Consider the following 27,647-nt stretch of genomic DNA (forward strand, 5'->3'; position numbering starts at 1 on the left):
TATAAAATATTCAAAATATCACTTTTACCAGTTTGAAAAGTAATTACAATATACCAAGCGTTATGGGCCCATCCTAGTCGGATCCTAGTAATGTTATCCCAATCATGCCTTATATAAATACATGTATGTGTCAGCGTCTATCTCCGAGGCGGTTAAACATTGTTTTCCCCAGCATATCAGCTATCAACCATAATACTTTCGACCCACTAGCAAAATAAAGCTACTTTTTATGGAAATAACACATGGTCAAATATATTTGCCGACATGTTTTGAATATAAACAAAACTAACAGCGGACATCGATTAACAGAATTAATTACCTTTCGACAGAAGAGCGTTGTTATTCAAGTTTCGTTCAGCAACACGGTCAAACTGTATTCATGTGCATTTTGAGCTGTAGCGTCGGCGTCCATATCATAACAGCGCCGGGGTCTTAATAAAGTGTAAAATCGGGTTCTATATTTACCTCTGACCGCCATCTTGGATATTCTGAGAGTCCGACGTAATGTTAAAGAGTTGTCTCCCTTGGTCGTTGCGCGTAAATGTACGTTTACGTAGAGGATTGACGTTTTATATACGGAAAGTCTTCAGGCTGCTCTTATGACGATTCAATGGAGCTTCCCCGTCCATTAAAACCTAGTTTCCAGAGTGCGTGGCTATTGCAGTCGCCTTTTACGAGACGAGATCAAAGTGTGCCAGCACGAATGGCGCATCGGAGGTCAGATATAATATCCATAATTGCCCAAACAGACAGCCATATTTTAACAAGCTGTGCTTCACGCGACGGGTCTTTCCCGCCACCTCATCTCACGTCTGTGTGCTTAGTGTGTCCACTTATTACCTGCTTACGCGCTGGTGTGAAAGGGGACACAAAATGATATTGTCCGTGGGCTTCTTACCAGAAGTAATTACATGGTTGTATGTCTTAGTGGTTATTGTTGTTTCTATTGGGTGATGTGTGTCGTTTAGCGTCCACGTCGCACGTTTGTTTGTCGTTTAACGCTGCACTCAGCATGTTGAAGCTATATGACGGTGGCCTGTAGATAGTCGAGTCTGGACCAGAAAAGCCTGTGATCAATATTGTGAACAGCGATCCGTCGGCTAGGCCGTAGTTAACTTTTTTTGACAAGGGGGGGGGCAAACAAGATTATTCATTTCTTATTCAAGTTATAATTAGCTTTCACAAGGAAAAATGATGTTTTCTATAAAAAAATCCAACTACACCCCCCCCCCCCCCCCCCCCCCCCAACCTCCGGCTGGCTGGCTACGGCACTGGTCGGGCTACGGAGATCTGCCAACAACCAAGTCACCGAGTCCGACCATCCGATCCCCTTAATCTCCTTTTACGACCAGCATAGGTTGCTGAGGACCTCTTCTCACCCGGTATCCGCACGTGGTGTACATTCACAGACGAACTACATGCGTCGGCGTTACACGGCTAACAGTGAATTCATGCAATGTCTCTACTCCATTGCTGCCTCAGGTATTATGAATGATGCGGAATACCCCGAGTTGATCCGAATGATCCAATAGGTTTCACCCTTTAGCTCGTTTGTATCCCTCCGCTTGTCGCCTCGCATGTGTGTTGGTGTTGGCGTTAATACTGCACACAGGCGTCCACTGATGTACTGAACACGGTTATATGGAAATAGTTCGCCGTGATACGTTCAGCGATGTGGCGTAAAAGAAAAGTTCAAAGATATTTTAGTTAGGTCAGTCATATTAGGGCTACGTTTAACACCGCTTTTAAGACGAAGCGAATATCTACGAAATTTATATAGCGCTGTGATTGTCCGTAGGTTTACGAGGGGAGTTTCGAACGTCGTAGCCCTAAGATCGCTTTGTGGAACTTCGCCCAGGTGGCCGGCTGTCGTAACTGTCGCAGTACTTCAACCTAGAATTACGCTTGTCGAGCGCTAAGATCGCTTTTGAAACCTGGGGTCCGTTTCACAAAGCGACCGTAGCGCTGCGACAAGCGTAAGTAAATTGTTCGGGAGCTACGACAGCCGTAACTCTACGATCGCTTTGTGGAACTTCGCCCAGGTGGCCGGCTGTCGTAACTGTCGCAGTACTTGAACCTAGAATTACGCCTGTCGTGCGCTAAGATCGCTTTTGAAACCTGGGGTCCGTTTCACAAAGCGATCGTAGCGCTGCGACAAGCGTAAGTAAATTGTTCGGGAGCTACGACAGCCGTAACTCTACGATCGCTTTGTAAAAAGGGGACCATGGTCACCGTTACACAAGCTATAGCACTGAATGAGTTTTACTCCAGCAATATCACTGCTGCGGACACTAGAAATAAGCTTCACACATTCTACCCATGTGGGCAACGAACCTTCGACGTAATAAGCGAACGATTTAACCATTAGGCTACCTCACCGCCAAGAATATCGATACCACATCTTTGTAAATGGAGCGGCAAGACAGCATGGTAGTGAGCTCGCCACGTCCGAGTCCTGGGTTTGATTGTACCACGTGTGAAGCTCATTTCTGGTGTCCCCCACTGTGACATTCCATGGATACTGCTAACGCCTGACCATCACTTGTTGAGTTGCTACATTCATATCCCTAACACCCATCTGCAAATTGAGGTGTTATGATCTAGATCAATACCTGATTACCCTAATTACACAGAAACAACGCATCAAATCAATACAAAGCAGTAATGTCCACATCTCCTTTGACCTGACTGGGCGGTGGGGTCTTCTTGCCGAGGCAAAGGAGTTCACTGACTATAAAAGTCCAGTTTCCACCCTTGCCGAACTTGGCTGGAATTCCGGAATTTTGGCTGGACTAACGAGTCTATGCATAGTCCAATCAAAATCGCCTAACGAACTAGACGTCCGGTTCGTAAACAACACGGATTTCAACGTGCAAATCTCCTTCGACTGCAGGATTTGCAAAGCTTTTGTACCGTCAACTCGGCGTCGACCTTTATTTTCCAAATAATTTCATGTTTTTTAATCAAGGTGCTCAAGTGATTTGATGCACTTCGCGAGGTAAGAACCGTTTTATTGCAATATAGATCTTGATTATAGATCATAGAGCTATTTTGTTGGAAGCAAATACAATTCATGTGAGAGGTGGAATCTGATTGGTCAATAGGAGGGGCATAGAAGGGGTAGCAGTAATAGCTACTGGTGGCACTATCGAGCCACGAAATACCAGACTAGTTGGGCAAGGGTGGAATCAGGCGTTTTATTGTCAGTTAACTCCCTTGCCTCGGGAGGACGCGGCGGGGTAGACTACAGGCGTCACGCAGAAGGCCCGGGTTCGATTCCCTACGGGAACAATGCGCGGAGCCCATTTCTGGTGTCACTCGCCTGTTAAAGAGGCGTAGGACCAAACTCACTCACTGAAACTTTATCATTGGAAATATGGCCCGTGGTAGACAACGACCCAACGCATGCTCAATTTTCAAAAACGTCCGGAGATATTCCTCTGTGTCTTACACTACCCGAAATTCGTCGTATATATATATATATCCTGTATGTGCATAGGTCAAAATGGCCCATCCAAAGGATGCGCGTGCGTGCGTGCGTGCGTGTGTGGTGTACCAAGGTACCAAGGTCTACCTGGTAGGTTGTAGTATGGGTGAGTTGGTGTAACCTTCGCTATACTCTAGATACATGTATACCAAGGTGGTGCTAACTCGTGTGCGATACATATCATACTGCTTAAAGAACCCACTTAAACAAAAAAGCGTTTAACTGCCACTTTTCCACGCAAACATAGGCTTTTCTATTTAAAAAAATAAACAAATTATTTTCGTGTTCATTTAAAAATTCTCTGGCTGTCAAACGTATATTTGTACCTTTCATATTTACAGCGTAGTTCTGGCAATTAAGTATTGCAGCTCTTGACAAGTTATATGAAACAGCAATAAATGCTAGATTTTATTGCAAAGCTAGACTAGATGCTTTGCTTTACGTCGAATATGACAGTTGAAAGACACCGCAGGTGGCGAGAGCCTGGTAAATGTACCGTTAACTCAAAGCGTAGTTTGTGCGGTGTAACGTGCCTAGCGTAACACGTTATTATATAACTCTCTCTTCCTATGTTCCCTGAACTTGTCTAAATCCTGGAAACGTATGTGTAATTACTTGTTTACGGATGTTTTAAAAAAGTGGTCCATCGAAAATGTTGTTTCGGTTTTATTGAAGAAAGTTCCAAGATTTAGCGAGAGGAAAGGACTTCTTAAAATTTTATATTATATTTTCCATTTAAACCAGGTAATTTCGCCTTAAGCGCCTACGGAATAGCATCTTTCATTATGAAATCATTGGCTGTTTTTTTGGGGGGGGTTTGACAGTCGCCGAGGTAGGTGTTTTACGTTCATACCTATTCATTCTCGATCGACATTTGCGTATATACCAAAACGTTTGTCAGTTATCTTCCTCGGGAACTATGACGTCCCTCCTAGAAATACTCAATCCCTATCATGCCGAGGGACACCAATGAAGGCTTAACATAACACCAATGTATGGAATCGAACCCAGTTTTCAGCGTGACGAGCCAACTCTTTAACCACAAGGCCACTTCCGTTGGAATTTAATGACGATATTATATCATTTATTGCTGCGGAGCGGTGAGGTCGGGCTGCCAAGTTGTTATAGCATCAACTCGTCATTCCGAAAATCCAGGTTCGATTCCAAAAATGGGAACAATGTGTGATGGGCAAACTTTCAAATTCCCTGAAATGACTTATTGATAAACGTGACTCACTGATATCAGCTGTTGTTGCAACTGAACAAGCAATGATCCAACCATTGTTTAAGATTAAACAGTACTTATTAAATTTGGCATAGAATCAAAAGCGAAAACTGGAAAATCACAACTCATCCTACTCGATTGAAAGTCCGAAACAACTACATCAAATACAGCCCATGCAAGTCTATAATATTTAGCAAGTCTGGATTGCTGAAATTTCTGAAAATGAAGAAAGTCTATCGGCTCCCTTTTATTATATTTTGTAAGATAATTAACTGGTTATTTCGGAGACGAGATGCCCAGCTGTGGGAGGAGTTCAAGGAGAGGGGAATGTCCGCGTTATTCTCCACTCCTTAAATATAATTGAGCCCTATTTTTACACTTTGACAAAACATTCCCTTGTGGTAAATATTTGTAAAATATACCAGAATTCTTTGTAGACTGTATTTTCGCCCTTGCGTGATGCACGAGGAATACGTTCTCTGTCGCTGTTGCACGTGCACCAAGCTCCGTCGCGAGCTGATATTTACAATACATGGTACCCGGCTCTTCATAACTTCGTGCGGTCCTAAACTAGTATTTATCAATCGCTCGCACGTTGTAAATACATGCTGACTGGGATTATAGGAAACATAGAGCCCTGAAGATTGTTATATGTAACCTGCTGTAACACATACATATTTTTTTTTATCTGTTAAGGATAATGCAAAAGTTTAAAAATGTTTAATAGTTAATTTCGCCGTAGCTGAGATCGACTATTAGACGTACTCAAATAAAAAAAATCGGGTTTGAACTTCGCTGCCAACGCATGTTTTCTGACAAAATGTGTTGTTCACTTGTCAAAATAAAACAAAATAGTTCCCGCTATTCCAGGTGTAAATGAATTGAAATGTTGGATCAAGATAACGTATAAGTGACAAACAACTCTCCATTCCTGAAAAAATAACGGACGTTTTAAACAACAGAATGACGTCACAGATGTTTTAACAACACCTCCGGGGGACGGGTCACTCGATACCATGCTCCACGCGCACCGCACTGTAAAAAACAGTCATATCTGCCACAATATATAAACACGTTAATATGATACCAGAGTCTGGTGTTTAACACAGTAATTAATGCCAAACCTTGTTTGACGGTATGTTAAAACTATATACCCGATGGCGGGGTTTTGGAAGGAGCGCATATATACATATATATTTGATTGAAGGAGAAACTAGATGCGATACGCAGCGGTTATCTATACTAGTTTTACCGTTGCTCCAGTGATAAGCATGACATCTCATTTGAAAATACACATTCACAGAGTGAGTGAGGGAGTATGGTTTTACGCCGCTTTAAGCAAGATTCCAGCAATATCACGGCGGGGGACACCAGAAATGGGTTCACACATTGTACCCATGTCGGGAATCGAACCCGAGTCTTCTGCGTGACGAGCGGACGCTTTAACCACTAGGCTACCCGACCGCCCCTCACATTCACAAAGAAGAATGGGTGAGTGAGTGAGCCTGGCCACCTGTTCTATTTTGGATGACTTTTGTATAGACGAGGAAACAAGGAAGACACAAACAGAAATTTGAGTTAGTGAGTGAGTGAGTATGGTTTTACGCCGCTTTTAGCAATATTCCAGCAATATCACGGCGGGGGACACCAGCAATGGGCTTCACACATTGTACCCACGTCGGGAATCGAACCCGGGTCTTCGGCGTGACGAGCAAACGTTTTAACCACTAGGCTACCCGACCGCCCCTGAAACAATTTGAAGGAGAATCAGAAATCTTTACTTTTTCGCTATGTTCTGTATAGATGTCTTGTGGTTTACATTTTGATATTCATTTCTCGGTTGTCTGAAAGTATACATGAATGACTAAACCATCTAATCATCGGAAAATGATATAGCCAGTTGTTTTGAATATAGCTTTAACGAACCAAGCATTTAGCAAGTTGTTCCAAAAATAGTTTTAACGAACAAAGAAATTAGCCAGTGGTTATGAATATACCTTTAACGAACCAATCAGCATAACTCGATGGCGGAGAAATATGACGCTCGCATAAGGATGGTCGCCCAACCAAATACCCTGTATATAATTGGTAAATTGTACACCGCAACTTGGCTATATTATCACTTTACCATCATCAGATATTTTAATTACTGATGAGGAAACTGCGTATTACCTAACCTACATGGTTGAAGAAATCGGACAGATGGCGCACAAACCATGGCTACCTACACCAGTTACCTCCCTTCTGATGACGATTATCAAAGTGGATTATCAAAGTTCTTGGTATAAAAAATTGGCTCTTACTCACGATAGGTTTCGTTTACCAATTTTATCCGAAAATTAAATAACGGTAAACATTCACCATGGTTCCGGCAGATGTCGCGGGACTGATAATTAAGGTTAATATGTCCGGTCTCGCCTTAACGGGAGGAATAATATTATTTATCGTCTATACGTGAGGCTAATTGTGCTTCATTGTGCAAACTTCGTCCATTGCATTCCGACACTGAACAGAAGCGATTACAATGATGTTTAACAGAACATGTTTTTTCTCTGGCGATTTCTATCTATATAATCTCTTCACGCATCGAATCATTTACATACGCCTGGACGAATCAATTTGAATATTTTTGCAAAGAACAAATGGTTGCGTTGAAATTTGATAAAAACCTGTTGGCAAATTATAGATGTAAATAGATGTGTGACATCTGTGAATTGTAAAGGCAGTGTAGTTAGTTCTACTCATAGATTAGTAACGGAAACAAATTGTTGATTACAGATCTGTTTCAATCTATCGGTATAATTATCAATTATTTCATACAAGTTGTCTGAGGCGGTTATTGTGAAAATGAAATGAAATGTAGAAATATTGTTAAATTTGCCATGAAATTAATCATTTGTTTTTCCGGAGTTTCCGGTAAATGAAAAAACACGGGCGATTTAATTATTTTCATTGAATTTTAACATGAACTGTTTTCGAACATTGAAAGGAATTTGATATGCTCTCTTGGAGATATACAATATTTTTAGCCGATGAAAGATATAGGTTGATCAGATATAACTGAAGTTTAGCAGTCTGTTTCTCTATATTAGAGAAACCTTGGCCTCACTCATTAATTACTTTGCAATCTGCTGTGAGACAAGATAACTATGTAGCTAAATACCAAAGATGAAGATGGAAGTGAAAGAGACGGCCTGGACAAGCAGGATCCTGTACATGGTCCGCAGCGTGGTTGTTTGTTTGTTGTTTGTTTGTTGTTGAATGCCGCACTCAGCAATATCTCAGCTACATGACGGTGGTCTGTAAATAATCGAGTCTGGACCAGACAATCCAGTGAATGATATCATGAGCATCGATCAACGCAAGTGGGAAACGATGACATGCATCAACCAAGTTAGTGAGCCTGACCACCCGATCCCATTTGTCGCCTCTTACGACAAGCATAGTCGCCTGTTACGGCAAGAATGGGTTGCTGAAGACCTATTCTACCCCGGATCTTCACGGGTCCCGCAGTTTGGTATTACAGTGGAACAGGATAGACATCGAGAAGGATTATCGAGTCTCGATCACGACAATGGGGTTTCTAACTCGGCCATTAAGATTAAATGGGGCAGGCTTCAGCATATAGGCTGTCCCAGCAAGTTTGAGTGAAGTCGATCAAACACCACCGTGTTTGTCTGCCAGCCCAGATGTCATGATGTATTCAACTGAATTTCAACATACAGTAAACTACGGTTATAACGAACTCAAAGGGACTACTAATTTTAGTTCGTTATTACCGTAGTTCGTAGTAAGTACATATACAGCATGACTACAGCAAGTAGTCGGGACCAAAAAGTAAGTTCGTTATATCCGTCAGTTCGTTATAAGCGTGTTCGTTATAACCGTAGTTTACTGTCAGTATAAATGATAATCTTAATTCCACAAAGACGGTGTCATATAGTTTCACACAAGACATGCACCACTTACAACTTCAAAGTCTACGGTTGTTGGTTGATTTGTTGTTTAACGCCGCACTCAGCAATATTCCAGCTATATGACGGCGGTCTGTAAATAATCGAGTCTGGACCAGACAATCAAGTGATTGAAATCATGAGCATCGATCAACACAATTGGGATCAATGCAAAGTCTATGGACCCGTGAAGATCCGGGGTAGACTAGGTCTTCAGCAACCCATGCTTGCCGTCAAAGGCGACTATGCTTGTCGGGTGGTCGTTGACTTGGTTGATGCATGTCATCGTATCCCAATTGGGTCGATCGATGCTGATGATCCCAATCAGTGGATTGTCTGGTCCAGACTCGATTATTTACAGACCGCCGTCATATGGCTGGAATATTGCTGAGTGCGGCGTTAAACAAACAAATGGGTCAAGTACACGAAATAACGGAACATATTTTTACTTGTACATCCAAAGTATATGCTAAAAACGGGCAGTCCACAGTGGAGCACAGCCCACCCTTAGCTGCATACAATTCACGCTGATCATCCACTAAGATTAATCCCTGCTCCCAGCATCCTCGATAATCCAGGCATTCATATCCCCATGATCTTCTGTAAATACCCTGAACCCATTCGCTACATTAGCTTCGTTTTGAGCGTTGTTCGTATGACACGACGCTATAAATAGCTGTCCAATCACATTACTCTCACGAGCAGAGGGCGCAAGAGTGATTATTGCTTAATGCCGCATCGGCAATCTTGAAGCTCTTCGCGGCCATCACAGATAGGCGCGATGGACGCGGTGATTTGAACTAACATCTAGTCTCTGAAATAGGAAGATGTTTAATCATAGTTATAAAAAATATAATAAAAAGGAGCCAAGAAATTTTCTCCATATTCAGATACTGCAGTAATCTAGACTTTCCAAATATTATAGACGTGCATGGGCTGTATTTGATATATTTGTTTCAGGGTCTGTATGACATACTAGTGGTGACCTAACGCCGGAAACAACCTTCTATGCCGTCTATAGTAGCAGGTCAATGGTATCCATGCGGGAACGCTAAAAACGAGCAATGGCAGACACAGAACTGTACTCAGAGTTTAGGTTGTCCTTGGTGCCGTCATCCACTTTGAAGAAGCCCGGTACAGAGAGGCAGTCAAATTAATAATTATCCGTATTTTGTACACGAATGGCGACATTGTATTCAGCTAATACAGAATTATGAAAATGCAAGTCAGACCGCGCCCTCCTCCAAATGTAAACATTAGAAGAGCAGAGCTAGTGGATGTTAAAGGAATTTGTTCTGCATATCGACAATCCTGTAAAGCTAACCCCTGAAACACACAAAACATTACATATATACAGTTAACGCGACCTGACAATTTACTATTTGTATTTCACCCTCGGCTATGTAGCCAATACACCGGATAGTCGAGGGTGTCCAATCTCTGAATAGTGATCGAATTTGTTAGAGTTGTTCTACATTTTAGTTCAAGCTTAAGATACATCACCAGCTCAGTACTTACAGAGGACCAAATCAACTGGCAGGCCTAACGCAATAACAGTGCTAAGTTGTATTCTAACGCCCTAAAAAATAAAATTGTTTTCAGTGCAATAATAACGTCATTAAAGATGGCGTTTCTGGTGCTCTGCAAAAAGACATACAAATAATCAAAACCATTTGTTAAAAAACAAACATATATCGAATGTTGAAGCGTTTATATCTATCACCAGAATAAATATTTGCTCCCCGAGTTATGAATCAAGTCACATGTGGTCTGACGTCGGAGGTAAACACCAGTAACTCGATATTGTTGTTTTCCCAAGCGACAACCAATCATCAATACATGGGGAAATTGATAATTATAAACACAAGTGCGCAAATGACGATATCGCTGAAGGTTTGCGTATCATCTACACGAGCAATTATGCCCCGCTCCCCCCGGGGATTAACGCGCGCATCGAAACCCCAATTAGCACGTGCATTCTTGCGGGACACCATCATCACACTCATCCCACGTAGGCTGTGGCTGCTGTGAAGGATGTTGATGCCCATTAAGGCTTCGTGGGAAGCGATGCACACTAAGGGGAGATAATGCAGACTAAGGGGAGATAATGCAGACTAAGGGGAGACAATGCAGACTAAGGGGAGATAATGCAGACTAAGGGAGACAATGCAGAGTAAGGGTGACAATGTAGACTAATGGTAGCAATGCAGACTAAGGGGAGATAATGCAGGTTTAGTTCCTGGTGTATGTTTTGATGTTATATGTCCATTCAACACCGCTCGCCCATTTCATAAACAGAGTGATATCTGTTGAATAATGCTGACTGTAGGTTATGCTAACAATCTTCCGTCACCTGCCAATGGATCTCCTTTCTCTCTCTCTCTCACACACACACAAACACACATACAAGCTAACAACAAACAATTCATCACAGCCAAACCAAGCCAACATGTAAAGGTGATGCGGAGGTATCTCGATGCAGGGGAGGTAATCTATGTCCCGAATCCCCGAAGGTCAGGTGGCTATCTAACGGCCATAACTCCATAAAAGAGTCAGTTTGTATCCATTATTTAGACCGAAACACGGCACTAATATCCCTCTGTGGCGCAAAGCCAAGGCACAAGATCAATCAAGTCAACTTATCTAACGTCTCCATCGGGTTATTTCTTATCTCAAAGTCGAGATCAATTTTGACTGCACATTTATGTCGCTCCGTCTACCTGGTTGTCTCGTCGGAACATGTAAATAAATCTGAAAGTAACACAGGGTTACCTTTTATTTCCATTCATGATCTCACAACCGATCCCAATATACTGCCGACCCAAAATATATGACCCCTTCCTTTGCCTCCTCGCTATGACTGGTTCCACTGTTCGCGCAGCATGCTTAGCGCTTTTACCCGTTTAGGTAGACAGGAGCCCAGTCAATTCTCGCGATACCTATCGGGAACACATACGACCTCGGACGATGTGCTAATTAAAACTAAACCTGTATACCACACGTTAAGGTATGTTTCTCTGAATAATAATAAAAGCTACAAAAACCTTCCCATATTCATAAGAAGACTCAGCCTAAAGAGTCCACTGAACGAGTCCGACTATATCATAAGCATGAGTTTACAACTCGCTATCAAATAGTGATGATACCAGGTGTTCGCGGAGAGGTGGGCGTATTTTCTGTCCTACCGATGGCATCTATTACAAACACATGAAAAGGCGAGTCAATTTTTCACCTGTAAAACACGGGAACATATGGCTCAAGTCAAAACAGGGAATTGCATCGGATATCATTTTTGTTAGTGATGGGTCTAATTGGAAATGTGTCTACCACAAAACGTTTTGAAAGCTTTACTGAGAATTTGAATGTTGTAACCTTGATCAAACAACTTCTGAGCAAGAGACGTATGACGCTCTTTGAAATCTTTGTAGAAAGAGCACACTCGTTTGTACCTCAAAAGTTATGAAATGTAGACACCAAAGGCTGGAGCTGCAGGAAAATTGCTCGACATAAAGGCAAAGTCATATTAAAAAAAATGCTACCGTCAAAAGTACAAATCATTGAGTTTAACAGCCTCCCAGTCCCATGTTTCAACCAGCGTGAAATAACACAACGAGAAGTAGCCACGATGTAACTTCTCGGGCCCATCTCGCAGGATGGTCGGTGCCCCTAAGCACAAAGCGATCTTAGCACTAAGATGATCATATTAAACTCTCATACTTTAACATAGACATAGACAGTCGTGGCGCTAAGGTGGATTGCTGAACGGGGCCCGATAGCAGCACTTCGCTTGTCTCGAACTACGAATAACACGATACATAACCGATGATCCCGGAACTTCGGCTAAAGGAGTCTCCATTATACTAATGACTTGCAAATCTTCCATACTCTGCCATCTCCAATCTTTGTTGAGAAATATCTCGGCATGATAATTGTTTGCCTGATAAATTAAGTAACTGTCATTATTAAGACATATCGCCAAGTTTTAGAGATACATTCTCATTTAATGTTTAGACCGTTACAAAGTCGTAAAACACATGAAAATATACATGATGCAGAGATGATGATATTCCGAGTATATGATCTCCCACCTTTAATAAGGCACTGAATATGCTTTGGTAATTATTTAATTAGACCATGATATGGTACACCAAACAAATTTCACTCAAGTGTATGCGTGGCAAAATACCTAAACAATAGGAAAAGGTTCGTCTTGCTTCACATGATGCCATCGCACGTTCTGGTAAAGAATTATCTGACAGCACGTGTTATTAATTATTCACTACACAATTGACTACAGGCATTGGTTCGAGCAACTGTTTGTTTTTTGGCTTTTTGTTTTGTTTGGCGTTGAAACGAACCATGCTTGCCCTTTAGCTTAAGGTAACATGCGAGCTGTATTTAAATCAATCGATTACCTCTATATTGTATTGTATAACGTATTATATTCCCGGTTAAGTTTAAAGGTGAAGGCGATGAGGGATAAAGCGGATCAGTGGGCTGTTTAAGGTGTAACATTATTCAATTAGACATGTGAGTAAGGGTATATGACGCATTGCTAAAAACAACCTGAAGCTGCGTGGGATGTCAAACAGGCGCATACGTGTGAGTTCAGTGTGCGGAACTGAAACCTGACCTTTAGTGGGCGAGTGGGGTTTACGCCGCTTTGAGCAATATTCCAGCAATATCACAGTAGCAACGGAGTTCTCATTCCATCCTCTGCATAATTCCCATACTACATTAATATTCTCGTGTTTTCAGTGTCTTTGGTAGTTATAACATCGCTGTCGTGTACAGAAAGGGAATTCAATAGTGACGTATTTAGGTCACGTGATATTTTAGGTCTTCCAGCCCTTGAGTGTCGGTCGCTGGCTTCCTTTTGCTCTCTAAAGCCATGCCACAGTTTCATGTTTCGCCACGTTTCGTTCGTTAGAGTGATTGAGTATGGTTATACGCCTGCTTTTAGCAATATTCCAGGGGTAGCCTTGTGGTTAAAGCGTTCGCTCGTCACGCCGAAGACCCGGGTTCGATTCCCCACATAGGTACAATGTGTGAAGCCCATTTCTGGTGTACATCGCCGTGATACTGCTGGAATAGCGCTCAAAGAGGCGTAAAACCATACTCACTCACTCACTCCCAGGAACCTGGTCGTAAGAGGCGACTAAATGGATCGGGTGGTGTAGCTCGGTGACTTGATTGACGGCGTGTCATCGTACCCCACGGCGTGGATCGTTGCGGACAATATCAATCACTGGGTTGTCTGGTTCAGACTCAATTACATAAAGGCCGCCGTCATACGGCTGGAATAATCCCGGTTGTGGCGTTAGGCAAATAACACAAATAGTCATACTGATAACTCACTCACTCACTGAATATGGATGGGGGTGCATAAAAGAAAGTTTTGCTTACCGTCTTCACTGAGAGCCAGCCCACGAGGCAATAGGTATCCAATATGACGTCAGTGTGGTCGTCCCCTGCAACAGATGACATACAGATTAAACATCTGATATTTGACTAATCATTTTGAGAAACGTGTAAATCGATATACCCATAAACATCACCATTTTCGTTTATATACTGTCGGGGGAAAAACAAAAAAACAAACATCCATGTTTGATGGTGGCAAAAAATGAAACAAACGAGAAATGGTTCGATTGTGATGTATTTGATACGGGTTTCATATGTATTATTTGGGCCTTAGTTTGCAGTGTTTCGGGACCAGCAATCTCATTAAAATCAGACCTTAGTTCTCGCTACCGCTAAACAAAGATCCGAGGACATCCCAGTAGGGGTCACGTCAGAACGACCTTTCATCCGACCAATCAAAGCGTCGCTCACCAGATCATGAAAGTGACAGTCGGAATGTGCTTTCTAATCATGCATCCTCGAAAACTTTAACACGAGTATTCCGAACGATAGTTACGGGTTTAACGACTGAATCCATACAATCTAGACCATCTATTAGCCATTCCAGAATGTTTTTTTGTTCAGGTTTCAAATCTTTAATCGAGAATTTGTCAAAATATGTTTCGAAACGTAGTGGCCAGTTTGAAATTAGTGCCGTAAAGCACGGGAAAGCTGCCTTCTGATTGGTCATTCCATTGGTCGATCAAAGTTCGAGCAAGGTCGGCCTGACGTGACCCGTAATGGGATGTCCTCACATCTTTGTTTAGCGGTAGCGAGGACTAAGATCTGATTTTAATGAGATTGGGAGACCAGTAACATTTTGATAACGTCTGTATTTTTTTGGTCACATCCGATTTTCAAGTGTATACTTTCTTTTACCCGGCAGTATAGTAACAGTAAATGTATGTTATTTAAATTAAAGGTGCATGAAGTCTTTCACAAACCAAGCGACATATTTTTGTACGTCTTGTAACAAAATACAAATTATTTGGACATATTGAACGACAGAATTCCATTGCTAACGTTTTGGTTCCATCATTAGACGCTGATTCCTAGCTCCCATTAAAAAAATGTCTCGGAAATTCTTCAAATTTCGAAACACTGTGTAGTTTGAAATATAAGATGCATTAACACAACATAAAGGTTGTATTAACTTAACCCTGTCTAAGAGATCAGAGTAGCAAGAAATAACATAAAACACTCTGATACACTTGGATAATATTTTTTCAACACAAAAATTCTACCTGCCAACAGAGAAGAACAAGCAAAGCTGTAATTCTGGACACCTTGAAAACAACTTGCAAACACAAATGAAACATCTTCAAACTTTGAGAAAAACGCGAAAACTTTCAAAACAAAGGCAAACAGTACACGTGGGAATATAAGGAACGTGTCAGAAACCCGATCTCCGCTGTTTCAAGTCTTTATATGTTTCCAATAGTGAACGTCTATTTGCGACGTTGGGCTTTAGAGCACATGGTATCGTAACAAGGCCCGGATTTAACCTCGTTCTGACGAGAAATCTGTCCGAGCGGAACCGAGTTATTCATTCGGTCAACATCGGAAGATGGGGTGGACCATACGGTGTGATCGGAAAGACAACGTCCGGTTCTGCTGTGGTGAATCACAACACACTGTCCATCACTTTCTGTCTGGTCAAACAAGAAGCTTTCATGCACCTGGCTCTCGTTTGTTGTTAAAAAGGGATGTTTGTTTCACGCTGCCTCTTGGAAACATAAATTATCCCTTTGAATGCAACATGGGCAGATATCCACATTGAAAATACTGAGAAAATCTAAGTCTGGTTTTAGAGTTTATCGAGAAGATGTTTCTATGATAACGGAGCTTATTTTCTTTTCCGTGATTATTTCGTTGTTTGTGTCACCCGGAAGTAAACGTATAAATACACATAGAACAATGCGTTTTCCTGACGCGGTCCAAAAGTTATAATCGTCAATGTCTTTGCAAGTGCTGGATGAATCCAAGTATACCGCAAAACAATTTGTGTTTTGTCATCTTCCTTTTTGATAAGTTATAAAAAGTGAGTGCGTACAAGACTTGTATGGACTCCCTGGTTATACAATGTTAATAGATCTAAAAGACTCATACAATTTGCTGATGCAAAATGTTTTGTTTGTTTGTTGTTTAACGCCGCATCCAGCAATATTCAAGCTGTATGACGGCGGTCTGTAAATAATCGAGTCTGGACCAGACAATCCAGTGATTGACATCATGAACATCGATCGACGAAATTGGGATACGATGACTTATATCAACCAAGTCAGCGAGCCTGACCACCCGATTCCGTTACGTTAGTCTCCTCTTATGACAAGCATTGTCGCCTATTACGACAAGCACAAATGGATTAGCTTGGGGAAGGGAGGGGCGTGCAGAGAAATTAGAGTCATTTGAGTTGGCTAGACCCGGGTGTCTGGGTGTAATGTGTGAAATCAGTTTCTGGTGTCCTCCGCCGGAATATGGCTTGCGTTTTGCATAATAGGCGTTAAACAAAATTCTCTCACTCCCGCGAAAACTGGAGACGAGTAGGGAAGTGACACATATAAGAACAAGCACTAACAAGTCATATTTAAGTTAGTGATGACACCAGGTGCTCACAAACGGACAAGCTTGTGCCATTCTACCAGCAACACCCCTCAGTGGTTTTCAGGTAATCAAGATCCCGAAAAAAAATGTAATAAAAAAAAATGTCACGCCTGGTTGCGCCACACACGAAAAGATCAACTTTGTCAGGTCAAGAGAGGACAAATATCTTCGAAATATTCACAGTGCAAGAACGTGGTTATATCGCTTTCATTTTAAACAAATGTGTTATTTCACGCCCTTTTGTTTAGACTTTGAAGGTTCCAAGATAACACAACATCACCAAAACAGCGATAAAACAACGAGGTTAATTAAATTCGAAGGATTTCTGTAGAAACTGCCTCATGCAAACTTGATAAGATAATGGAAACTGTTACTGTAGTCTAACTAAGTCTCCAAACAACGCCAGAACTAACACATTCCGCACTCAACAAACGCTGGTACACGAAGCTGGCGTTATACACAGACATCTCCCGAACCGCGACCTTACACCAAAATCTGTCTGTGGCAGATTAATTAGTTTATATTCCAGTGTGATCGTCGACAAAATTGATCGCCAGGCTTCTCCGACGTGCCAGAGGTACACCGGAAGTAGCGCCGAGCATGATTGATTTATGCGCATGCTCAGGTGTACACCGTTTTGAACTTCGAAGAATAACACACGAAGGGATTATTTTATACACATTCTACTTGCATATGGCGCTGGGGGACGAACCGTTGACCTCGAAACGTTCACCTCAGTATTTTTTGACGGCACATGTTGAACTGATGAATAGCATTCATTGTCAGGTGTGAGTTTGAATGTTAATAGGGAAATATACATGCGTGAGTGAGTGAGTGAGTGAGTGAGTGAGTGAGTGAGTGAGTGAGTGAGAACAGTTTCGATCGAATCGGTCCGCATATGATCGATTTAAGATCAAACAAACCAGTGGTTGATAGTGTGAACAACAGTCGGCTACGATGACAACACAGTTTGCAAGGTTACACATTGCAAACCCGCCTCCGTGGTCCAGTGGAAATAGCGTCTGCCTGGGCCCACTTGCACAAAGCGATCTTAGCGCGAAGACTATTGTAAGCCTATACTAAAGTATGGGAGTTACGATCATCTTAGCGTTAAGATCGCTTTGTGCAAGTGGGCCCTGGAGAGCGGAAGGTGATGGGTTCGATCCCCGTCCGCGTCATTAAAAAAAATGTTAAAAGATGGTACTTGTTGTTACCCTGACTGGCGCTCGGAATTTAGGGGATAGACAAGGACTGGTCGGCTCGGAGTCAGTGCACTATATCTATCTGGGGTATCAATGTTGTACTGTGGCATGGTATCTCGGTGGGCCAGCACTTTAAATCGGCATCAGTAGTACAAGCAGCAACACACACACGCACGCACGCACGCACGCACGCACGCACGCACGCACACACACACACACATGCACGTCGCTATATAACAGCAATAATCTTGGACGCGACGCTAAACCCCATTTCACCTCACCTCACCTCACAAGTGGAACTCTTTGCGTCTGTCTCCCGGCAATACTGCTTCCATTGTGGTAATGCGACTAATCTTATATATACCGAAACTGAGCGACCGGGAGCTGAAGCTAATTATTAAAATCCCACTCGGCACGTAAGTGTTTTATTTCCTGGAGTGGACATCAGCATATGTATCCGAAGTACGTGTTTGCATTGATTGTCTCAGTGCAATTGGAAGTGATAACTGATTTGATTTATCTGACACGGTGACGTTTAAACCCCGGTTCAAACGACGGGTGGGTTTATAATGAAATCAGAAGTCAGCTTGTCAAAGTGTGAGCGCAGTGGCGTTGGAAGAGGTGTCGTTGACGGTGATGGTGCTGAGGGAAGATAAAGTGATGGTAGTGGTAGCTGGAACAACAGCAGCGGTAACACTTAATGTCTAGGGATAACGCTTCACCCTTCTTTGAAAGGCACTAGGGCAATTTTACTGTTACAAGTGTGAGTTTGAGTTTTTGAACAATATATCACGACGTGTTAGGTTGATGTGTAGGAAAGCCAGCGAAGCAAGTCTTTTCATGTGAACAATTGACTTGCCTTTGCATGTGTTTGTGACGGGTATCACCGGTGGGGCAGGATCCCCTTTTCGCGAACACCTGGTATCATCACTATTTGATAATGAATCATAAACATATGCTCGTGATATAGTCGGAATCATACAATCGGCTCTGCTGTAAGCAGAGATTTCTATTGGATATGGAAAGGGTTTTGTCGCTTTACTTATTTTGACTTTTACAACTTTGATGAAACCAACGAACAGGGGTATGGTGCTGACCAAGAAACTCAGTCAGGGCGATTCGGGGTTCGAACCTCCGATCACAGGTTTCTGACATCTACGGCGCCTTACACCACTGGGACACCCGTGTTCCCCTTTTGCAATAGTGTGGAAATAGTAGAAACATGAATTGCCATACTATTGCAAAAACGGCATTGCCATTGCGTTAGTACCGTGATGAGCAAGTACCTGTACCGCCCTTCGGTGTAGATTTCCTGGCAGTTTCGCCCTGATGCCAAACACAAGTCGAGTCCTAGCATAATCAGATTGTTGCGCAGGTTGTTAGTGTCTGAAGAGAGGAACCTCTGCTTATTGTCGGTTATAAAATTATGAACATTTTCTGAATTGATGCCAACGTTCCGCAAGGTATGTTTTGAATTAAAAGCAATAGAGTGAGTGAGTGAGTTGGGTTCAACGCCGCTTAATTTGATCTGTTCAGTTTTCCCGATATATCACGGCGTGTCAGCTTAATGTTGGAGGAAAGCCGAGGAGGATTCAAACCCACGATCGTAGGCTCCTGGTGTGCCTAAAGGACGCAACTCTGCACAATTAGACGACTTGGCCATCCGTGCCCCGAAAAACAAAACAAATGGAAAGGGTACAATGTATATTATTGTGTGGTATTACGTCCATCAATATTATGGATATTGCGGCGCGGCAACAGCTGTAACTATTGGTATCTCAAGTTGTCATCGATGTATTGCCACAGGCTGTGGACAGTTGCGATTCATCGTCACGCCCCTATCAGGCACACAGTATATTGGAAACCTGAAACAGGCCCACACATTTAAGCAGTAAATACTTCCCTAGTATACACGCACATAGCATCAGCAGCAGCAGCAGTAGCAGTAGCAGTAGTAGTCGTAGCAGCACTAGTAGTAGTAGCAGCAGCAGCAGCAGTAATAATAGTAGTAGCAGTAGTGGCAGGAGTAGTAGTAGTAGTAGTAGTAGTAGTGGTAGCAGTAGTAGTAGTTTTTGTTTGTTTGTTGTTTAACGCCGCACTCAGCAATATTCCAGCTATATGACGGCGGTCTGTAAATAATCGAGTCTGACATTCCAGTGATTGACATCATGAGCATCGTTCTGCGCAATTTGGTTCGATGACATGCATCAACCAAATCAGCAAGGTCGACCACCAGATTCCGTTAGTCGCCTCTTACGACAAGCATAGTCGCCTTTTACGGCAAGCATGGGTTGCTGAAGACCTATTCTACCACGGATCTCCAAGGGTCAGTAGTAGTAGTAGTAGTAGTAGTGTAACGACGCAAAATGGGGTTTAACGTCGCGTTCCAGATTATTGCACTATTTCTATTACAGCGACCACCTTTTCACGTTAGTAGTAGTAGTAGTAGTAACGCCAGAGGTGACATCATGTCGCTGTAGTGCAGGTGATAAACATCTCAGCAGCGGCAGCGCACAAGAACCCATTCACAAGCAGGAGTCATGAATGAAGAGACACAGTGCATTAAGACATACCGAGTCGTCTGTCATGTTTTTCCCCGTAGCACAACACAGATTGTAGATACATCATGCACTTGACTACTGACATAGTCGGTGGGGGGCGCCATTCCGACACAAGCCCAGTCAACGAAACGCTGAAGGCACGTGACATTAACCCAGTATTTGACGGGCCTGTTATCACCTCGTCAGTGTAGGTAATTAGGAGCGAATGTAAGTGACAAGGATATTATTGCATGTGTGAAGGTATACATGGCTCTTCACGTGACGTAACATACCGCTATCTACCACACAACACTACTGCTATGTTGTTGCTATTCGGTAAACAAGTAATTTGTTTGTTGTTTAACGCCGCACTTAGCAGTATGCCAGCTGGGCGGAGGGGTAGCCTAGTGGTTAAATCGTTCACTCGTCACGCCGAACGCCTCGGTTCGATTCTACATATGGGTAAATTTGGTGAAGCTTATTTTAGTGTCCTTCGCTGTTATTTTGCTGGAAAATGGTTAAAACGTCGAAAATCAATGTTCGCTTGCTCACTGAGTTTACCAGCTATATGACTGCGGTCTGTAAGAAATCGAGTCTCGACCAGACAAACAAGTGGTTGTTATAATGAGCAACGTTCCAACGTCATCGGGCTACGGTGCCACGTCATGATCACCTAGCCTGGCAATCTGATCTTTTCAGTCACCAGAGCTCCAGATAAGCTTTTGGTGTTGTGGGTATTTTACCCATGCATTTTAAAATCGTTGGGTATCAGTTATTCTATCTGGGTATTCAAATTTCTGTTACCCACTAGTTTTTACCACATGTGGGTATTAAAGTTAAATATTTAAAAACACTAATCATCTAGTCCCTGCAAACTGGTGTCGTGTGGGTTCGAGAGCTTTGTAGGACTCAAAAATACCACGATACTTCCACAAGAAAGTGTGATGGCAAATGATCATGATGTAACTGTCATCTAGGAGTTTGGCAAGGTTGACGGAATGCCCGTTTTTAATTTCAAAATAAGTTGCTGATTTGCTAATCGAATACGCAGGGTTACTTCACAATATTTTGATGATACGCACAAGTTATATTTTTGTAGTGTATCTGTAATGTTCGTTGCGTATTTGATACGCCTGGATTTTATTTTACTGCGTATTTCTGCATTTCTGATGCGTATTTTACACAGATCCGCAGCTTATCTGGAGCTCTGAGTCACCCTTTATGACAAGCATAGGTTACTGCGGATATATTCAAACCCGGGATCTCCATTGCAGAATACCATAGGTGTGCGTGACTGAGTGAGTTTTAACGCAGCTTTGAACAGTATTCCAGTTATATGACGGCGTGTCAGCTTATGTTGGAGGAAAGCCCGAAGTGATGCAGGCCTTAGTCGTTTACCGCTTCGGTGAAACCCACGAGCAAGATATGGTGCTGCAAACCTAGAAATACAATCAGGGAGAACCGAGATTCGAACCCACAATCATAGGTTTCTGGCGTGCCCAAGGGACGCAACTCTGCACAGCTAGTTGTGGTGCCTTACATGACTCTGGTGAGTATAGTCTAATGTATGGATCATATTCTTTGTCTATTTTAGAGTTCATGCAATGTTTATATATCCCGTAAATATGCGGAGATGTATGATAATATATGACAACTTTATATTGATTTTGAAATACACTAACAGTAAACCTTGAAGAGTTAAACACTATAAACAACCTCTGGATACTTTTACCACACACAAAAAGCTGCAAAAACACGGCACATGCCTCAAGAGAACGATTTCACGCTTCAAAAGTAATACCTAAAGACGATGTCATTTAAATCTCTCTGTTCTACCATCATCCAACCCTGCCTTCCGGTAATGGCTTCCAAAGAGCTTCCGGGCCCCGACCGGATCCCGGAGACACTGACGGTGGGTGTTTGCTCATTTGACCGTTAATGAAGTCGGGTCTCTGCAGGCCATCCGCGGATCTGAACCCGCAATCCGTGAAAACACTGCCCGCGAACTGTACCTGGGGGCGTCAGGCACGTATCTTGTGAGGATTACTGTCCGCTTTGATCCTTTGTGAAAGACCGTATGTTGAAAGGGGTTGAAAAGTGTTTTTTTCGTAATGGAAGCTTTTTACATTTGATACTTAATCAGAATAAGTCAATTTCTATTTTGGGTAATACGTTTTACTACTTCGATGTTCATTGCAGTGTGCTGGCTTCAAGTTCCTTTCATCTGTCTGTTAGCTGGTCTGCCCGGCTGTATCTATCTGTGCACCTGTCTGTTAACTGTCTGTGCATCTGTCTGTTCATGTCTATTAACTGTCTGTACATGTATGTCAACTGTCTGTTAAAAGGCTGTACACGTCTGTTAACTGCCTGTTTATCTCTGTGTGCATCTATTAACTGTGTGTGCATCTTTCTGTACACGTCTGTTAACTGCCTGTTTATCTCTGTGTGCATCTATTAACTGTGTGTGCATCTTTCTGTACACGTCTGTTAACTGCCTGTTTATCTCTCTGTGCATGTGTCTGTTAACTGTTTATGCATATGTCTGTTGACTGCCTGTTTAACTGTCTGTACATGTCTGTTAACTGCCTGTTTATAAGTCTGTTAACTGTCTGTACATCTGTCTGTTCACTGCCTGTTTATCTGTCTGTTAACTCTCCGTGCATGTGTCTGTTAACTGTCTGTGCAATGTCTGTTAACTGTCTGTGCATCTGTCTGTTAACTGTCTGTGCATGTGTCTGTGCATGTCTATTAACTGTCTGTACATGTATGTTAACTGCCTGTTAACTGTCTGTACATCTATCTGTTAACTGTCTGTACATCTGTCTGTTAACTGTCTGTGAATCTATCTGTTAACTGTCTGCATCAGCGATTACACACCACTGCCTGCATCACCGACTACAAACCACTGTCTACGTCACCGACTACACACCACTGTCTGCATCACCAACTACACACCACTGCCTGCATCACCGACTACACACCACTGTCTGCATCACCGACTACACATCACTGTCTACGTCACCGACTACACACCACTGTCTGCATCGCCGACTACACACCACTGTCTGCATCACCGACTACACATCACTGTCTACGTCACCGACTACACACCACTGTCTGCATCGCCGACTACACACCACTGTCTGCATCACCGACTACAAACCACTGTCTGCATCACCGACTACACACCACTGTCTGCATCACCGACTACACACCACTGTCTACGTCACCGACTATACACCACTGTCTGCATCACCGACTACAAACCGGAACCTACATCCCACATGTGTAATGCCAACGCCATCTACCACACGACACGTCCACACAGATCTGCAACAACATCTTGATTGACAGCTGCACGTGTCCCCCACTGGCGTCACGTGTCGTGGCGGTGGGTGCGCCAGGACTTGAGGAGCGACTGCCATGTACCGGGTAATTAGCTCTCTCATACTGTAACTGCAGTCTCACACTGTTTTTGCATTTGCCCCATTGACGGTAATGTCTTGTACCTGCAGAGACGCTTTCTGGGATGTCCGGGTATAACGGTGTTTACATACACGCTGACATCGATTTCACGTATGGGCGGAATTAACAGCTTTGCATTGCGGAGTATCAATACTGCGGATAGCACAGACAATACATTGCGTGACGTGTCCAATTTCGTCTATAACGAATCTAGTTGACATTAACTATGGTTGTTCATAAATCTGGTCACTTCGAGGTCTTAAATATCGTCTTATTCTTGGAACTGGTAGTGGGGGTGATGGGGTGGCTTAGTAGCTAGCGTTCGATCGGGGTTTAATGAGATTGATATGTCAAAAAAGACAGCCGCTTAACAAACGTTACTCCAAGCATTACTATTCGAATATTTTCCGCCTAAATATTGAGGCCTTAGACAAACACTAAATGCATTAAAATCAATAAAAACAGAAACATACATGCCAAAGTTGCATTTGAAAGAATAAATTGGCCCAAACACAAAGGTCAAAACAAAGTCGACGGAATATGCGACATAACTGTATTTGTTGAGTCCCAGTACCAACTGAATGTTCGCCAGATGTTACCCGTGAATATCCGGGGTATTATAGGTCTTCAGCAGTCCATGCTTGCCGTAAAAGGTGACTATGCTTGTCGTAAGAGGCGACTAACGGGATCGGTGGTCAGGATCGCTGACATGGTTGATGCATGTCATCGTATCCCAATTGCGTGGATCGATACTCATGATGTCAATGACTGGATTGTCTGGTCCAGACTCGATTATTTACAGACCGCTGTCATATAGCTGGAATATCGCTCAGTGCGGCGTTAATCAACAAACAAACACCAGATGTATTTACATATTGAACATAAATGGCTGAGTACTTGTCATTAATAGCTTTTCAATAAAATGTCGTTTCGGCCATATTGAAAAATGGATTCTAACCTTCAAAATCAGGTGAGCTATGGAAAGGAAAGTCAAATATTACTTCATTAAGAACAGTTACAAAAAGATGTCATTGTCGTAGTCCATTTCTGATTCCGTTTATCAATATATGCATGTTATTTTGTGTTTTGTCAGAAAAAATCAGGATACGATTATTAGAAATAGTTATTTTATATGGAAATATGTCTTTAACAGTGATTACTTATTCCCCAAGGCCCCGTTTCACAAAGCGAGTGTAACACTTATTTGTTTGTTGTTTAACGCTGCACTCAGCAATCTTCCAGCTGTATGACGGCGGTCTGTAAATAATCGAGTCTGGGCCAGACAATCCAGTGATTGACAAAATGAGCATCGGTCCACGCAATCAGGATCGATGCGAGTGTAACAATGCGACTGACGTTTCCTATGCTAAAGCAGCTTTGAGAAACTGGGCCTGGGTCTATAGCAAAGGCATGGTCCACGCAGTCTCGTTTATGAAGCTCATTTTCCAAACTGACATGGATTTCAGTGAATCCTGCCTCACCCCACACAGAGGACAAGAGTTCATTTTCAATCTTAACTGTCAGGGTATCGAATTACACTCGAAGCGTGAAGACATTCAATCTGTGTTTGATTGCGAACTGACAGGAAACATGCCCGCTACTTGAAGAATTTAGATTGAGCGAGTTTTGTAATTAACGCATACTTGTTCAAATGCATGTTGGGGTGCGCAGACAACGTGCCTATACGCAGATTAAGGTCTGGTAATTTGGGACTTAGGACGAGGAAGCGGTACATTTAATGATGCCGTATTTCTAAGATACTGAAAAATTTGATTGATGGTCATTTTATTTATGATACAATTTAAATACACCATCACTACTGTACTGATAATAATGATAAATGTTCTATATCTTAAAACTAATAAATTTGATATACGGCTTAATCATAATAAATCAAGATTAATATGATAATACTGATAACTGCTTATTCACAATGCGTATTAATCTCATAACACGCTCTCATAATTAAGATAAATCTGATATTTCATAATTAGGATAATTGCATTGTGGATTAATGCGGCGGATTGTCAATTGTGTGTGTGTGTGTGTGTGTGTGTGTGTGTGTGTGTGTGGCTAAGGAACAAGTGTGAAAGGGGCGGTGTAGTAGCCTCGTGGTTAAAGCGTTCGCTCGTCACGCCGAAAACCCGGGTTCGATTCCCAACATGGGAACAATGTGTGAAGCCCATTTCTAGTGTTCCCAGTCGCGATACTGCTGGAATATTGCCATAAGCGTCGCAAAACAATACTCACTTACTCAGGTTATCTGCCCTTGTCTACTCCGTTGTGACGAAACATGTCTGCAGCAACTTACACTACAACGAACATTACAACGAATCGATCTGATGTGCAGGGACAACAGGTGTTCAGACAATGGGTTAGATAATCGTGTTGTTGTTTGTTTCATGGTCTGTATGGGTGTCTAAATAGACAGCCAAGAGACGGAGCCTAGTTTAATGGGTCCCCATGAATCACCGGTCATGGCGTTCTTAGTTATCGATCTGTATAGGGGGTAGGGACTGGTAGGGCACTGCCATGGAGCCCATCGGATGAAGGTGAGCCTCTGAAAATATCTAAGACTATAAATGATAACTTGACCATATAAGCTATTAATACACCTCAATATCATCCATTATTCAGAAGACCATATATCTATTCCCTTTTTCAATATCTGAAATGTTTATTTCTAACATAGATTCAACATTCTGCGGATTTATGGCTCGCATCAGACAGAGAAATATATATTTTATTTATGTATTGAAAATATACGTGAAAATATGCCAATATAGAAATATACATATTTTATCCCAATAGTGAAAAATACTAAATCTATCGACATTTTAGGGTAGCGAAATGTCGAGATCAATATTTTTGTTCATTTCCCAAAGTGGTTCTGTTCATGCAACTGATTTCTTATGTACGACTCCTGAAGACATCAATACGCGAACTGCCGTGAATACCGTCCCTCTGTGAGCATGTGCCGCATCATGAATACTTGAGGTAACCGCGGAATTTTTATAAAATGTCAAATGTAAAACCCCTTCAACAATAGAGAGAGCCGACTCCTGCAGGTTCGGCGCTGTGGACGAGCGATTAGATTGCCTCAGCATGGTGTTTCCACATATATATCATTTACAATGCATCTTTAGCTCTTAGTATCTGTCCATGTGTCGCGTTATTGGATAAAAGGGAAAGCTTTTAGCCTCGATTTATGTCTTTTATCTTATTAAGGAGCATCTAATTTACTTTACGCACGTTATCAGTTTCGTAAACAGCGGGCTCAAATAAATATACACACACCAGGAGCACAATACAAAAATGGTCGTGAAAAATAATGAAATTATCTCCCTTTAAGACTGATATCACAAGCTCACTCCAACGCGTGCCACTTTCTTTAGCTTTCCGAGGCATCGCTGTGGGGAGCTTGTTGACATCGTGACATAGTCATCTGTCGTTATGTCCATGTGGCGTTTCCGCTCAGAGTAATTAGCGCATTCGTTCTGGCATTGCGAAAACATTAGCACCTGTTTATATGGATAATAAGTCATTATCGGGTTATCTGCAGAATTTGAGCAGCTAATGGACGTTGTTATTTCATGTAACTTTGTTATCTATAGGCCTGTCGTTGTTGTGCATCTTAATCAGTATTGTTAGCGGTTAGGCTTCCCTTGCCGGGCGGATGAATTACATAAACCTAATAAGCATGCTGCAAAATGCATGTAACTTCATTAAGCTTTTTTTGGACACTTTTTACCAGTATATAATCCTGAA

The 27,647-nt window shown here is 42.3% G+C and overlaps 1 protein-coding gene across 3 annotated transcripts in view; it reads right to left on the bottom strand.

Moving 5' to 3' along the window:
- LOC124137985 overlaps positions 1-27,647 on the bottom strand; it is a 203,286-nt gene that overhangs the window by 59,836 nt on the left and 115,803 nt on the right. For all 3 annotated transcript variants that reach the window (XM_046504481.2, XM_046504475.2, XM_046504476.2), the window contains exon 4: positions 14,072-14,136. The gene's annotated coding sequence lies outside the window, so the exon portion shown is untranslated. The remainder of the gene's footprint in view (positions 1-14,071; positions 14,137-27,647) is intronic.

Source organism: Haliotis rufescens, unplaced genomic scaffold (genome assembly GCF_023055435.1).
Source record: "Haliotis rufescens isolate VD_foot unplaced genomic scaffold, xgHalRufe1.0.p SCAF_17, whole genome shotgun sequence".
Lineage (NCBI taxonomy): Eukaryota > Metazoa > Mollusca > Gastropoda > Lepetellida > Haliotidae > Haliotis > Haliotis rufescens.